This window comes from Phyllostomus discolor, chromosome 2 (assembly GCF_004126475.2).
Source record: "Phyllostomus discolor isolate MPI-MPIP mPhyDis1 chromosome 2, mPhyDis1.pri.v3, whole genome shotgun sequence".
NCBI lineage: Eukaryota > Metazoa > Chordata > Mammalia > Chiroptera > Phyllostomidae > Phyllostomus > Phyllostomus discolor.
The window spans coordinates 180,054,607-180,068,321 of record NC_040904.2 but is presented as its reverse complement, the minus strand read 5'-3'; the positions used below and the strand labels follow the sequence as shown (position 1 = coordinate 180,068,321).

The window sequence follows — 13,715 nt, the reverse complement described above, 5'->3', positions numbered from 1 at the left end:
TCCCACTCTGTGTGACTGGATCCAGGCCAAAGACAAAAGCAACCCTCTGCACCACAGACACAAAAGTTTATTTGAGCTGTAAATTCAGGAGACTCACAACCATCTGGTCCATGGTACCGGATTACTTTTTGATGGCACACACTGCCATGTGGGACTGTCTGCTTGTTGGGGCAATTGCTACGGAGCTGGCTGACTCACACTGCTTGAAGAAGCGCCCCGGGACCTCTTCCCAGAACCACAGCCTCCAGAGAGGAGGATTTCCTCAATGGAATCCTCACTGACAAAAGGTACAGAAGTCTGTAGGAACACACCCTAATCTAACCAGGCAAACACTATGAATTCACTAGTTTTGGAAAGGGAAAGAAAAAACTGTGGTGGTCATAATGTTGTTTTGTGGAACGCAGTTGCCAAAAAGCATTTAAGTGGCTGTCCCTCACCTGTAAGAAGAGAAATATACCAACATGGTTTCTTACGCAAAACTCAAATTTTAGCCCCATTACTCAGAACAGAGACTAGCATACTATGTATGCAATGACTGCCAATGTAATGATGGATATTAATTCTGAAACACGAAAGTCATTCTTCCCAGAAGTGTTCCCTGACTATATCTGCTCACAAAAATCCCCTTCTCAAACACCTACAATACTTACCACTCTCCAACAATGATTATAAACTGTTTTTGTTGTTCTTTAATTATTTTAGGCAGAGCTGCTTACCTTCCCAACTTCCCTCTCAACTGCCTCAAATTCAGAGGGAGTTCAAATTAAACTTCTTTTGGGTAACCCAGGAGTTCCTAGCCAGGAGGATAGAGCAGGATTAAATGTGAAATATCTCTTGCTATATACCCCAACGAGTACAAACAACTCAAAATGTAATATTTCTACGCACACGCGCACATGCACACACACGTTCTTGTATGGCGTCCATGAGCAGCTTCTTTGAAGACCCAATAAAATATGCATGCAAATGGAGGGAACCTGGAGAATGAGCCCATTCTAGTTCGCCCCCTGACCCACATTTACTGAGCTCAGAGAAGACAGGGCCAGTGTTTTCTGTGGTATTCAGGAAGCTCTGGACGTGAGTTTGAATAGAAAATGAGCAGAAACAACCTGACAATTTGCCACTCTAAAACATGTAAACTTCTTGCCTCAGCTGCTGCTTGGTCCTACTCAGGAGAGCTGGTCTAGTAACTCATCTGTGTCAAAACAGCCTGTAGGAGACGCTGTCCAGAGACCCCGGTGGTGCCCGGTTTGCTCAGAGCATCACAAACCCAGCCTGGCAATCCTGTTATCTGTCTTCACTGGGGCACCGCTGGGCCATTTGGAACTAATTTACACAGTGCTCACCTATAAGATCCTCATGGAGAAAAGCAGAGGTTTTTCAAGGTAGATCAGCAAAATTGGGTATTTCAAAAGAGTGCATTGTTGTCTACACCTGCCTTTTTCTCCAAAGACCTCAAGTGTTCTCTTATCAGTTATTGTGTGTGTTATTTTGTTGGGTTTCTTAATTAACTTGAATCTAATTATCTTAGTAGCTACATAAGAATGACTATAAAAGTGGGAAAAGCATACTTTCAATCCCCTTTCAAATTCACAAGAATACTCTTGCTTGTTAAATACCCAAATTATTCAAAACTGCTCAATTGCTTTGGTCAGGGCCAAACTGCCTGAAGAGGTAATCAGTCTTCCAAAGTTTCTCTGCATGGGTTAAGCACTACTTAGCCCAGTTTCAAATTCCATACTGTTTTATCTGAACCTTCAGCTAGTACATAAAAACGTGCATGTTTAAAATTTCAAAGAAAAATAATTCATGAAATTTGCTTTTATTTATTTACTCACTCATTCATTCATTTTGTTCTCAGTTCTACAATTAACTCTGCTCCCAGCACGAGACTCTGAAGATATTTTCCATCACTTAAAACCTTGGTCCTCACTTAACTGTTAGTACTGCTACCCTTGCAATTCTTGCTTCCTCATTGATAACATCACCTGTTTTTGAGAATAGCTATCTCCAGTAGGTATGTATTACAAGAAACCACAGAAAACTACCACTTTCATAGATTTAAAAAGCAATTACTGGTAATTTCATATAGTTCAAACCCACTTTCAATTTCTCTCCTTCATGCCACTCATTCAAATATTGTAAAGTTTTGTCTAACCAAATTCCATAAGGTCTTTCTAATAGGTCTCTTGTTCTGTTTTAGAGTCACCACTCTCCGCTTGCTAAACTTCCTCTGAAGCTCATCACTCACCACTTCTCAGCAGGACAACTGTACCTGTCCTTGCCAGACTCTCCAGAACCCCTCTCTCCCCTTCCAATCCCGTCTCCAGACCACTGGATCCATTTCTTCCAACACCGCTTTTAACAGCTTCTGGTTCAAAAATTCTTCTACATTGAATGCAAAGTTATTTACTTCCTCTTGAGTCTCCACCAGCAAGTCACCTATCCATGTCATTAATCCATTAATCTTTCCCGTATTCTCCAACAGATTCTTTATTCTAGAAAAAATTTCCCTGCCCCAAACCTATATTATCGTTTCCTTCCTAAGAGACTTAGGGGTGTTATTCTATCCCCTAAACGATTCAGTCTTTTGAATTCGAAAACAATGAAATACTGGTATTTCCCACTACATTCACCACCTGCCCTTGATTCTAGGAGAAGAAAGAGAGGCCCTTGTTTTCAAGGATGTTGTCAGGAGTGTGATATTTCAGGTCTGAAGATCACAGCCAAATATCGTGTTTGTTTCAGATCTAACAGCCTACAGACCCCATTTAGTGCAAAAGTTAACTTGTCCGCTAGCTTCTTATGTCATCAGTTTCCATAAATGTCACGAAAGTAGGAATAAATACCAAAAAAAAACAATTTCCTTTGTTATGACGGATGTCTCTATAGATTCCCTGACTCAATCGGTAATTTTAAACACTATGAATCACTTGAAAGTGAAGAGCGATTTACTAATTACAGAGAGCTTCCCCCCCCAGCACTGTTAGAAAAACCTTCACATCTGCTAATTAATATTGCTGAGTGGCCAACAAGTATAAAGCATGGAGCCAGAACTGAAAAACCTCACAAGACAAAGAGCAACAGTCTTCAGTAAACCAGTAGGAGAACAACAACAACAACAAAAAACTATTTTGGTCCTTCTAGAGAACCAGGAGAAAAACAAGAAGACCTATTTTCAATTCCTATTATGAATATTAATGTTCATAGTACATAAAGTAGCACATTCCATTCCAAACTAAAAGAACTTCTTCTAAATTTGTAAATTATTCACCATGATATTGAGCTTCAGGTCACAGATTTAGATTTCCAAGTTCAATGCCCAATAAATTCTTGATTTGCACTTTGCAACCTGGGCAGATGGTTACCACAGCTATAGACTCCAACCACCCAGCCCTTCCATATAGTACATTGTTCTATGTCGTCATAGTTACCTCAACACCAGACATCTCTCTGACAGCACCCCACACTCACCCCTGCCCTAATTATTTCCTTGTAAACAGTAACTTATCAGACCCCTCTCTTCTGGTAACGGCTGGGGTAAACCAGAGATTAACACCTTCATCTGAAAATTACCAGCTCTAGGCTATGCAAGGCCAAGGAGATAGCCTTCGTTCAAGAGGCCTGCCCCCGCAGAGGTCCTCTATGTTTGGTGGTGACTGATTCATAGGTGACCGTGCCCTTTACTTCCAAACCAGAACATCTCTAAAAGTTAAATGAACCACTGTAGTTACACTGGCAATACTCATCTCGAAAGCTGGATTGTTCCAGGGAAATTGGAACATATGATTACAACCCATTAGTTCAAACAGATCCTCTCTCAGTATATGAGACTTAGGAAGAAAGCCAGTAAAAACACACAGAATGAAACCAGGAAAAAAAAATCCTAAGACAGAAGAAAAGGAAGTGGGCAGTATGAGTGAACAGAGGAGGTGAGATAAAGTGGAATGGAGAGAAGCTCTCCCGTGGCTTTAGGAAAAGCAGCTAACATTTCAGACACTATGCTAACATCTTCAGATATCTTGTTGCACTTAATCTCCAAAGCAATTCTGCGAGGTAGCTACAATTACTCCTCCTACACACATACACAACACCTCACAAATAGTGATAAATTAAATGAGGACATCTGCCCAAGATCATGCAGCTAGTTAACATCGCCCTGGCAACGAAAACAGCTGAGCCATCATAATGGCAAAAACAGCAGGACAATACAGGACAATACGTTCCAAAGCAGGTGTGCCCATTCTAAGGAGTGCCCAGTGTAGCAGGGTGTGGAAGAACATGCTAAAAACTAAATTATACTTTCTTTTAACTTTCATTAAAAATTTGTTTTTGTACATATTCAATAATGTATAAAATTCAGAATTATATCGGGTGGCCCAAAAAGTCCATGTGGTTTTTTACATAAAATAAGAGACACATTTTTCATTTTCACCAATAACTTCATTGATTTAGATATTTTTAGTATGTCAGCTATCTCCCAAGTGGCATAATGTTGATCATTCTCAATTAATGTCTTGATTTGATCACTATCAACTTTAGCTGGTCCACACAACCACGGAAGCACCATCCAGCAAGAAATTTCCAGCATGAAATTTTGCAAACCACTTTGACATATTTGATCAGTCACAGTACCCTCTCCATACACTGCACAAATCTCTTTTGCATTTCAGTTGCATTTTTACCTTTCTTGAAATAAGAAAGCATAATATGCCAAAAAATGTTGCATATTTTCTTCCATCTTCAATATTAAAATAGTTACCCAAAAATTTGCCAATGTCAATGAAGTTTTTTTTTAATACATGCTAATATGACAGCTGTCACAATACAATCTAACAAAATTGTTTCAAATGAAGTTAAAGACAACTAAACGTTACTAGAGCCATCTTACGGAAAAGACCAAATGAACTTTTTGGCCAACCCACTAGTAATACATATGTATAATTTGTAAGTAAATGTATATCTATTATGCTTATTTTTTTTTTTCTGATGGGGCATATAATCAGAACAGTTGCAAGACTACCACCCTCCATTCCCGGCAATAGACGCGCACTCTGAGGGGAGAGTCCCTGCAGTCACCGTGGCAGCGCCAGGACTAACCTCAGACGGCCAGAGCCAGTGTTGTAGCCAGAGCGTGCTGGTGGCTGAGACTGATTCAAGCCCTCCCTCACATCCCTGTGTCCCAACAATAAACTCCCATCAACTCAAATCAACCGTGCTTGAAATGTCAAAAGCGTCATCTTATACTAGAAGTTATAGAGGTCCTAGCCCAACACTATAGAAAAACATGATTTTAAACCCAGACATAAAATCATTTTTACCACATGTAGACTCTCACAGAATTGTAGAGCAATGTGTTTACAGTCTTGTTAAATTAATTAAGCAAGGTGTCATTAGACTGGGGTGACTCTAAGGCCTCAGTAGCCTATAACCAATCAAATAATGGCTTTGCTTCCATGTTGTCTCTTTAAGAACTTTGCTTTTAGCTTCTGCCATTGGAACACACCAAACCACTTTCAGTTTGGTGCTGCCTGATTCAAAACGATGTTTGCTCTTCAGAGTGTTAATGTGCTTCATTGTAATAGTCTTGAGAGGTAAAGTGCATATGCAGAATAAGTTTCATGAGTAAACAATCTTTTTTAAATCTTTTAAATATTGCATTTTAGACATCTTCGCAACTCATCTTAACTTCAACAGCCCTCTGTTCACGATAAAGCTCTTCTCGTCTATTCATGCTAAATTCCTCAGAATGTTTAAGGCTGTTTCTCCTATTACATCCTCCACTGAGATGATGACTACAGACGCTCCTCAACTTATGACAGAGTTACATTCAGAGAAACCCACCCTCCACTGAAACTACTGTAGGTTGAAAAGGCATTTAAAATTACCCTGTGGAGTATCAGTTATTTGCCCTCCTGATCCTGTGGCTGACTGGCAGCTGGGGCTGCCTGATACCTCCTGGTATCACCAGAGTGTCAAAGCAAACATCGCTAGCCCAGGGCAAAACCAAACTCAAAATTCGAAGCACGGTTTCTGCTGAATGTGTATAGCTTTTGCACTATCCTAAAGTCAAAAAATCGTAAGTCAGACCACCACAAGTCAGGGACCATCCATAGGTACTTTTCATATAAACACAACTTTTTGAGGACCTGAGAACGTTTGACTCAAGTGTGATTCTTTCTCTGACCATCTGATCCAAACTGATATCTGTTTAATTTTATTGTACTGTTATAAAGGACCCCATGTTGTGGCCATTCTTTAGGCAGGGTCCTTAGAAATATACCTCTTGGGGATGTGGAAGATGGGTACTTTCTCATCCGATGTTTGCTGTTTCTCTCCCTCTCTGTCACACTCCTTTCCATTCTCTCTTTCTCAAAATAAATAAATAAATAAATCTATCTTCAGAAGTGTTCAGAATAATTATTTACACATTAATTAGAATTCCAAAGGGCAATTATTGTAACTACAATTTGATCCCAAAGAAAACTGCCCAAATTAATAGTCTGCCTCTCACCTGGCTGGCATAGCTCAGTGGATTGAGCACGGGCTGGGAACCAAAGTGTCCCAGGTTCCATTCCCAGGCAGGGTACATTCCTGGGTTGCAGGCCATAACCCCCAGCAACCGCACATTGATGTCCCTCTCTCTCTCTCTCTCTCTCTCCCTCCCTTGCCTCCCTAAAAATAAATAAATAAAATCTTTAAAAAAGTACTACATTTCTTTTAAAAAAAAAAATAGTCTACCTCTCCTCCCGGCCCCTTTCCCCCACCTGGCTCTCTCTCCCATCTCTGTCTCTGAGGTCTCCTTCTCTTCCTCTCTCCCCACCTGTGCCAGTCCTCCCCACCCCCCACTTCCAATCTTCTTTCTTCATTAATGAGACGTACATAGCACATAAAAGTGTATTTAAGTACTCATTTAACAGACATTGTCTCCTCATTGTTAAAAGATTAGTTGAATGTGAAAATTTAGAAATAACCAAATATTGCCTCGTCCATAACAGATGATTGTTAATGTTAGTTTCTTCCCCTCTTTGCGTGTTTGTTGATTGTTTTTGCAGGACAACTGATCACTTTTGTTAAATCAATGACTCTTGCTGAGGAACAAAAGGATTCCCTTTCTTAACCCTAGCTTTTAACTATAAACATAGTCCTTCTTGCGTAATGGATCTGAAATATTTCAACTTTGTAATGTTTCTAATTAAGACACAAATCCAGTGTATAAAGTCTCTCATCAGGAAAAAAGATGCCCAAACCTTCACAGACCAGATGCTGGTCTGTAAAGGAGAGCTCCCGGTATAACAAGGGGCTGATCCGGCAGCCTGACTATCCCACTGAGTTTCAGTTTCCACTGTGGGTGTTTTACCTGCTGCAACCCACGTGCCCCTCCCTCAACAGTCTAGAGCTCCTCCCTCTGAACTGGCACAGGGATGGGAAGAGAGATTTTCTGTACTCTCCTCAGCTCAAATGAAATTAAGCAGCATTTTATTTTAAACTGTCTTATTAAATGCCAAGGGGAATATCAAAGGAAACATTTATAAAACCTAAGGTTTTTCAAACAACAGGCTATTCACCATCTATGAACCACAGTCATCCCTGCACCCACGGTGTCCTCCACGGCTGAGCTCGAGGCCAAACTTAAACAACCTCTGAGCAGGGCAGGCCATCTGCTCCCGGAGGACAGAATCTGTCCTGTTTACAATGCAGTCTCCACATTCCTGTGTCAGATCCTTGAACTGCACATGTTGAATACATACAATTTTATCAACAAAGCTGGGAAATTTTTTTTAAATTTTAAGTACCTAACATATAAAAAGTGTTCAATAAGTACTTTAGAAATGAACGATGCATATAACTTCTCACCTTTCTAAAGAAACTCCCCCCCCCCAAAAGTAGATGATGGGCCATTATAGGAACAAACAGAAAGAAACAGCAAGAATTTCCTTCTCTTAGTAACAAGACAGCTATTCTTTCTAAAAGCTCTCACAGGAGAATTGTGCTGCATTTGAAAATGAATTCAAATGAGTTTTTTTCTGTTTGTCCATGTAAGTCAAACCACAGTAGCAAACCCAGGTACCACCTAAAAAACATTATTCATTTCATCACAGCATAGCTCTTGTGCAGAGGAACAGAAAGAGCAGCTTGTAATGCTTTGCCTGCCCTTCACAGCTGCTATTTAAATTGTGAGGTGTCATTCGGTTGTAAATTATATCTTATCTAGGGAAATTACACTAGCTTTGCAAACACCAAGCAAATCCAGAGAAATTAAATACAAAATTACTAAGACTTTGAGCTGGCACACAGAAACTGCCTAGTGAAAGACGAGAAAGATTCCTTCAAAGACTGAAGATTAGTTAGAGGTGGTGGCGCAGACCGAAGGACGGGGCACTGAGACACTGAAAGAGCAGTCGGCAAGCCCAGAACGCGTCATCTTCTCTACAGCTGCCAGTGACTGGTGTTAACTCTGCCACTAAGCCTGAGCCAAGTCCAGCCTACAGAACGTCACAGCAATATGGAGGTCACCAAAATCAAATACGATCGTACTGGAATAATAAAGATGAAATTAAAAACAAGTCTCAGCATGTCAAGGAAGGACAGAAGGAAAGAAGGAAAATTTAACTCTATCTTAATATCCATGTCTCTGATTATTAATAATCTAGGGAATGGTGGTTAGAAAAAAAAACAACTGTTAGTGACCCTACTTTGCGCCAATAGATGTGCCAGTTACTTCACACAAAATATTTTATTTAATTTTCAAATAACGCCAAGATGTCCATAACACCATCATTGTGTTGCTGTCTGTAGTTAACAGGTTATAAATAAAGGAAAGGAGAGCAAAGGGAATTAGACATTTACCTTAATAAACTGGAGGCATGAGCCTGTTTGCTTCACCAGGAAGCTACAGCTTCACACCCCAGGGGACCACAGCATTGCTCAGCCAAGGGGACGAACACTCCTCCCTTCCCCCCTCCAGTACCTGATGGTTGGGAGGTGCAGGAGGAGGTGCTGGGGGCCCATAGAGGCCTATCAGTCTAACCAGGGGCTGTGAACCAATCCAAAGTCTGTGAAAACTTGGGAAGCTCACTGCCCAATTTAAAAAAAACACCTTGCCCATCCCAAACTCAAGATCCTGGTTATAACCCCAGAGGAACAAAGAATCCCCCTCTCTCTCACCTTCACTTGCTCCACGCATTATCTCTCGCAGGGAAGCGTGCACCCACAAGGGTCTAGCAGCTACCAGGGCCCTCGGCAGACTGCATGGACTCCAAAGGACTAAGCTTTAATGTGAAACAGACACTCTGCACTGGCTTTTGCTTTGGCCTTGCTGAGGATACAGCTGGACTTTTTTCATGGCAGGACGGACAGAGATGGGGAAATGGAAACTGGGGGTGGGAAGGGGGGTGAGGGGTTGTAGCTTCTATTTCTACCCAAATAAACCATGCCACACCACAGTCTCCGGTGTGTGGGTCCTTGCAATGCTTTCCTTGTGATCCCGTGGAAGAGCCTGATTTCCGCCCACAACGATTTTACAGTGTGCACACAGAGAGGGAGCAGGATTAAAGAACCTCAAAATCACATACATATGAAGTGGCAGAGCCAGGGTCAAAACCCAAATCAGTCTGACTCCATTACACCCAGTGCCAGAAAGAGAAGCTCCCAGTCAGGAACAGGGTGGCAACACTTAGGTTCCACCAGGGAAGTAAGCCCTAATGCCCTAAGGGATTCACTGTATAGTGAATTAACTTCAGTCTTACCCATGTTGAATAGCCTGGTTATGCACCATCCTTTAAAGAACTGAAGAGTTAGTCACATTACTGTCTATGTTCTGTGGCAGATGGGCAATCCTGGTGAGGAAGGCTGGAATGGAGCTTCTGAGGGTTTCCCCATAACAGTGTAAAAAACACACGTTCTCTAAGACCCAGCAATGCTGCTCCTAGGAACACACCCTGGCAGGAAAGTGCCAAGAGCCTTTGGTAACCTGGTGAAGCCCTTGGCCCATTTATCAGAATACTGGCTTATTATCAGCATTCATAATTGAAGGCAGCAAAGTAGTGAAACTCATGAAACCAAGATAACACAATTAAAAATGTAATGTTTTTCCCACCCAAGTTCATGGACCCAGAAAACAATCAGACATGTACATGTAATTTAGAGATACATAAGAATATATATGTGATAAGTAACAAAGCTAAAGAAAAGAAATGGAATGATTAACGTAAAGGTCTGGATAATAGTAACCTTGGTGAGGGAAGAAAGGAGATACAATTATTTAGGAGCACAAAAGGGACTTCTTAGGTACTTGTAAGTCTATGTCTGAAGCTGGTTGGTAGGCATTCATATTTTTTTAACAGTACTATCTGTAGGTAATTTCTTACCCATTTCCACTGCCTCTTTCTGGTGCTAGGAACTCGGACACTGAAACCATGGCATTTTTCTATCCTTTCGCTCACACAGCCCTTACACAGAGAAGTGAAGAGGCTTACCTGAGTATCTGAACACAGCCTGTGTCTGGGTGGAGAGTTCTTCTTGATTACAGATTCAGAATTAGTTCACACACTTGGCCCAAATGCCTTAAGCCAAATCTTCAAACCTAGCCTCTTCAGTACAAAATATGAACATTTTTGGTATCAATCTTCCCTGACCACCTAAACTTGTTCAAATCAAAAAAGAGAAGGGCTCCCCAATCTCACACTCATTTTAAGGCTGCTGTGATTGAGACAATGTGGCATTAGTGAGGGCACAGAAAAACAGATGCATGAGACAGAACAGCGAGTCCAGAAATACACCCAAGTAGTTACTGTCAACAGCTCTTTGACAAAGGAGCAAAGACAATACAATGGAGAAAAGAATGTCTTTTTAGCAAATGATGCCAGAACAACTGGACTTCCATATGCAAAAAAATAAATCTAGACACAGTCCTCATACCCTTCACAAAAACTATCTCAAAATGGATCATAGACTGAGATGGGAAATGCAAAACGAAAGCTCACAGAAGATAATACAGGAGAAAGCCTAGGTGACCCAGGGTATGGCAGTGTCTTTGTCAATGCAATACCAAAAGCACAATCCACAAAAGAAAGATTGAAATGCTGAACTTCATGAAAATTAAACACTTCTGCTCTGCAAAGACGCTGTCAAAAGGATGAGAACACAGGCAACAGACTGAGAATATTTTCAAAACACATAGCTGATGAAGACTTATCCAAAATATACAAACAACTCTTAAAACTTGACTATAAGAAAACAAATGACCCAAGTAAAAACAAGGCAAAGATCTAAATAGACATGTCAGAGAGAAGATAGATCACATACAACCACGTAAAAAGATGTGCAACACCATATGCCTTTAGGAAATTCTAAATTAATACAAGACACAACTGCATACCTATGAGAATGCCCCAAAGCCAAAACACTAACAACATCAAACGCTGGCAAGGAGGTTGAGCATCAGGAGTTCTCAGTCACTAATGTTGAGAATGCAAAACAATATACCCATTCTGAAACACAACTTGGTGGCTTCTTACAAAAGTAAGCATACTGTCAACATCTGATGCAGCAATCACACAGCCCGTATGAAACTTATCCCACACAAAGCCTGGACGCTGATCTCTCTAGCCACTTTACTCATAATTTAAAAATTCAGAAGCAGCTTTTGCATCTCGGCTGCCAACATGCCATCCAGACTGAGGAAGACCTGGAAACTTCGGGGCCACGTGAGCCACGGCCACGGCCGCATAGGTAAGCACAGGAAGCACCCGGGAGGCCAAGGTAATGCTGGTGGCTTGCATCATCACAGGATCAACTTCGACAAATATCACCCAGGTCACTTTGGGAAAGTTGGTATGAGGCACTACCACTTAAAGAGGAACCAGAGCTTCTGCCCCACTGTCAACCTGGATAAACTGTGGACCTTGGTCAATGAGCAGATGCGGGTCAATGCTGCCAAAAACAAGACAGGAGCCGCTCCCATCATTGATGTGGTGTGATCAGTCTACTACAAAGTTCTGGGGAAGGGAAAGCTCCCAAAGCAGCCTGTCATTGTGAAGGCCAAATTCTTCAGCAGAAGAGCTGAGGAGAAGATTAAGAGTGTTGGTGGGGCTTGTGTGCTGGTAGCTTGAAGCCACATGGACGGGAAATCGTTAAATGTTCACAAGTGCTTTTGTCTTCTAGTCTGGGTGTCCGTTCTTGGCACCTCTACCTGTGTGTCAGAAACCTGCAGGTTCTAGGAGTTAAGGGTGTGAGGGCCTGGGCTCCTCTGCCAACTTCCCTGAGAAAGAAAGTATGCAAGAGTTAGCACCAGCGCTTAGAGGCCTTGGTCTGTTACCTGACTTGAACTTCTCATTTATAAAGTGAAAATGATGGCTGTTGGTGGTGTGTGTATGATAAATATAAAATAGTTGAAAGGCCCCCCCCCCCAAAAAAATTCAGAAGCAACCAAGATGGATAGACAGCACAGAGGATTTTTAGGGCAGTGAAACTGCCTTTTGTGATAGTACAATACTGGATACACGTCATCGTACATTTGTCCAATGCCACAGAATGTCCAAGAGCAAGCATGAAACCTCGTGTGAACTGTGGACCGGAGTGATAATGATGTGCCTGTGTAGTTTCCCCAATCATAACAAATGCACCACTCTACAGAGAAATGCTGATAAAGAGGAGGCTGTGTATTCATGGGAGCTGGTGGTCTATGGGACCTCTCTGTACCATGTGCTTAATTTTGCTGTGGAGCTAAAATTGCTCTAAAAATAATAATGACTATTTTTTTTTAAAGCTTTCGGGCTCTGTCCCATTAGTAACTACATTGTTTGTAGTCTCATACTCTCACATACATATCTATACACATGCATCTATGTTCATTCTATCCTTGAATATATACTTTATTTCACAATAAAAGGTTTTTTAAGGAAGGCCATAGTGAGTTTAAAGGGTAAATAATAAATATAATAAATTTGTGGCCATGAAGGAAATTACTTATAATATAAAATTAAATGAAAAATGGCAGAATATAAATCTACTAAACCCTGAGATAAATGGAATGAACAGAAGGCCTTGGACAAGTCCCCAGGTCTTAGCCCTTGGAGACGGCAGAGCCCAAACTGTGGAGAAATGTGGACAAACAGGAGGAAGCTACTGCTGACCCGATATGGGCAGCTTCTGTCTTTTCCTCTCCCCTTTCTCCTCCTCCAACAAGTGGTATTTACCAAGTAAGAGGAGCGGTCACCTTTCCCCTCTTCCTTTCTTACCTGCGGATGTTTGGCTTCATCTGTGAAATAATCCTGACACCTCATCTGCCCTCCCCACAGCTGGAGTGACAGTGGATCCTGAGTCAGGGATTGTGGACTGTGACACTTTGAACAAAGTGGCATCTGTATGACGTTGCAGCTCCCAATATTGTAGAAGGGCAAAAAGTATGTGTTGCTCTTACTATTTCCATCATACTAACAAATTTAAAGGAAAATACTTCAAAATATAAAACAAAAGATCCTCTTTGAATCCTTATTAATAAGCAAAATATTACACAGTAGCAATGAGGGTAGGTGAATTCTTTTGTTTTTCATTTTTCTTCATTATGAACTACTTCAAATACACAGAAGAGCATAATGAAAAACATTCCACACTCACTGATTCGACAGTTAGTGTACCCAAGCCCTATATTTGCTGGGGATGAAGACGTGAACACAACAGTTATATTTTCTGCCTTTCTAGAACGGATACTT

General features: G+C 41.2%; 1 protein-coding gene and 1 pseudogene across 2 annotated transcripts in view; one reads left to right on the top strand and one right to left on the bottom strand.

Moving 5' to 3' along the window:
- ITPR2 (inositol 1,4,5-trisphosphate receptor type 2) overlaps positions 1 to 13,715 on the bottom strand; it is a 444,101-nt gene that overhangs the window by 371,867 nt on the left and 58,519 nt on the right. The gene's annotated exons all lie outside the window — the stretch shown is intronic.
- Positions 11,652 to 12,158, top strand: LOC114513087 (annotated as a pseudogene).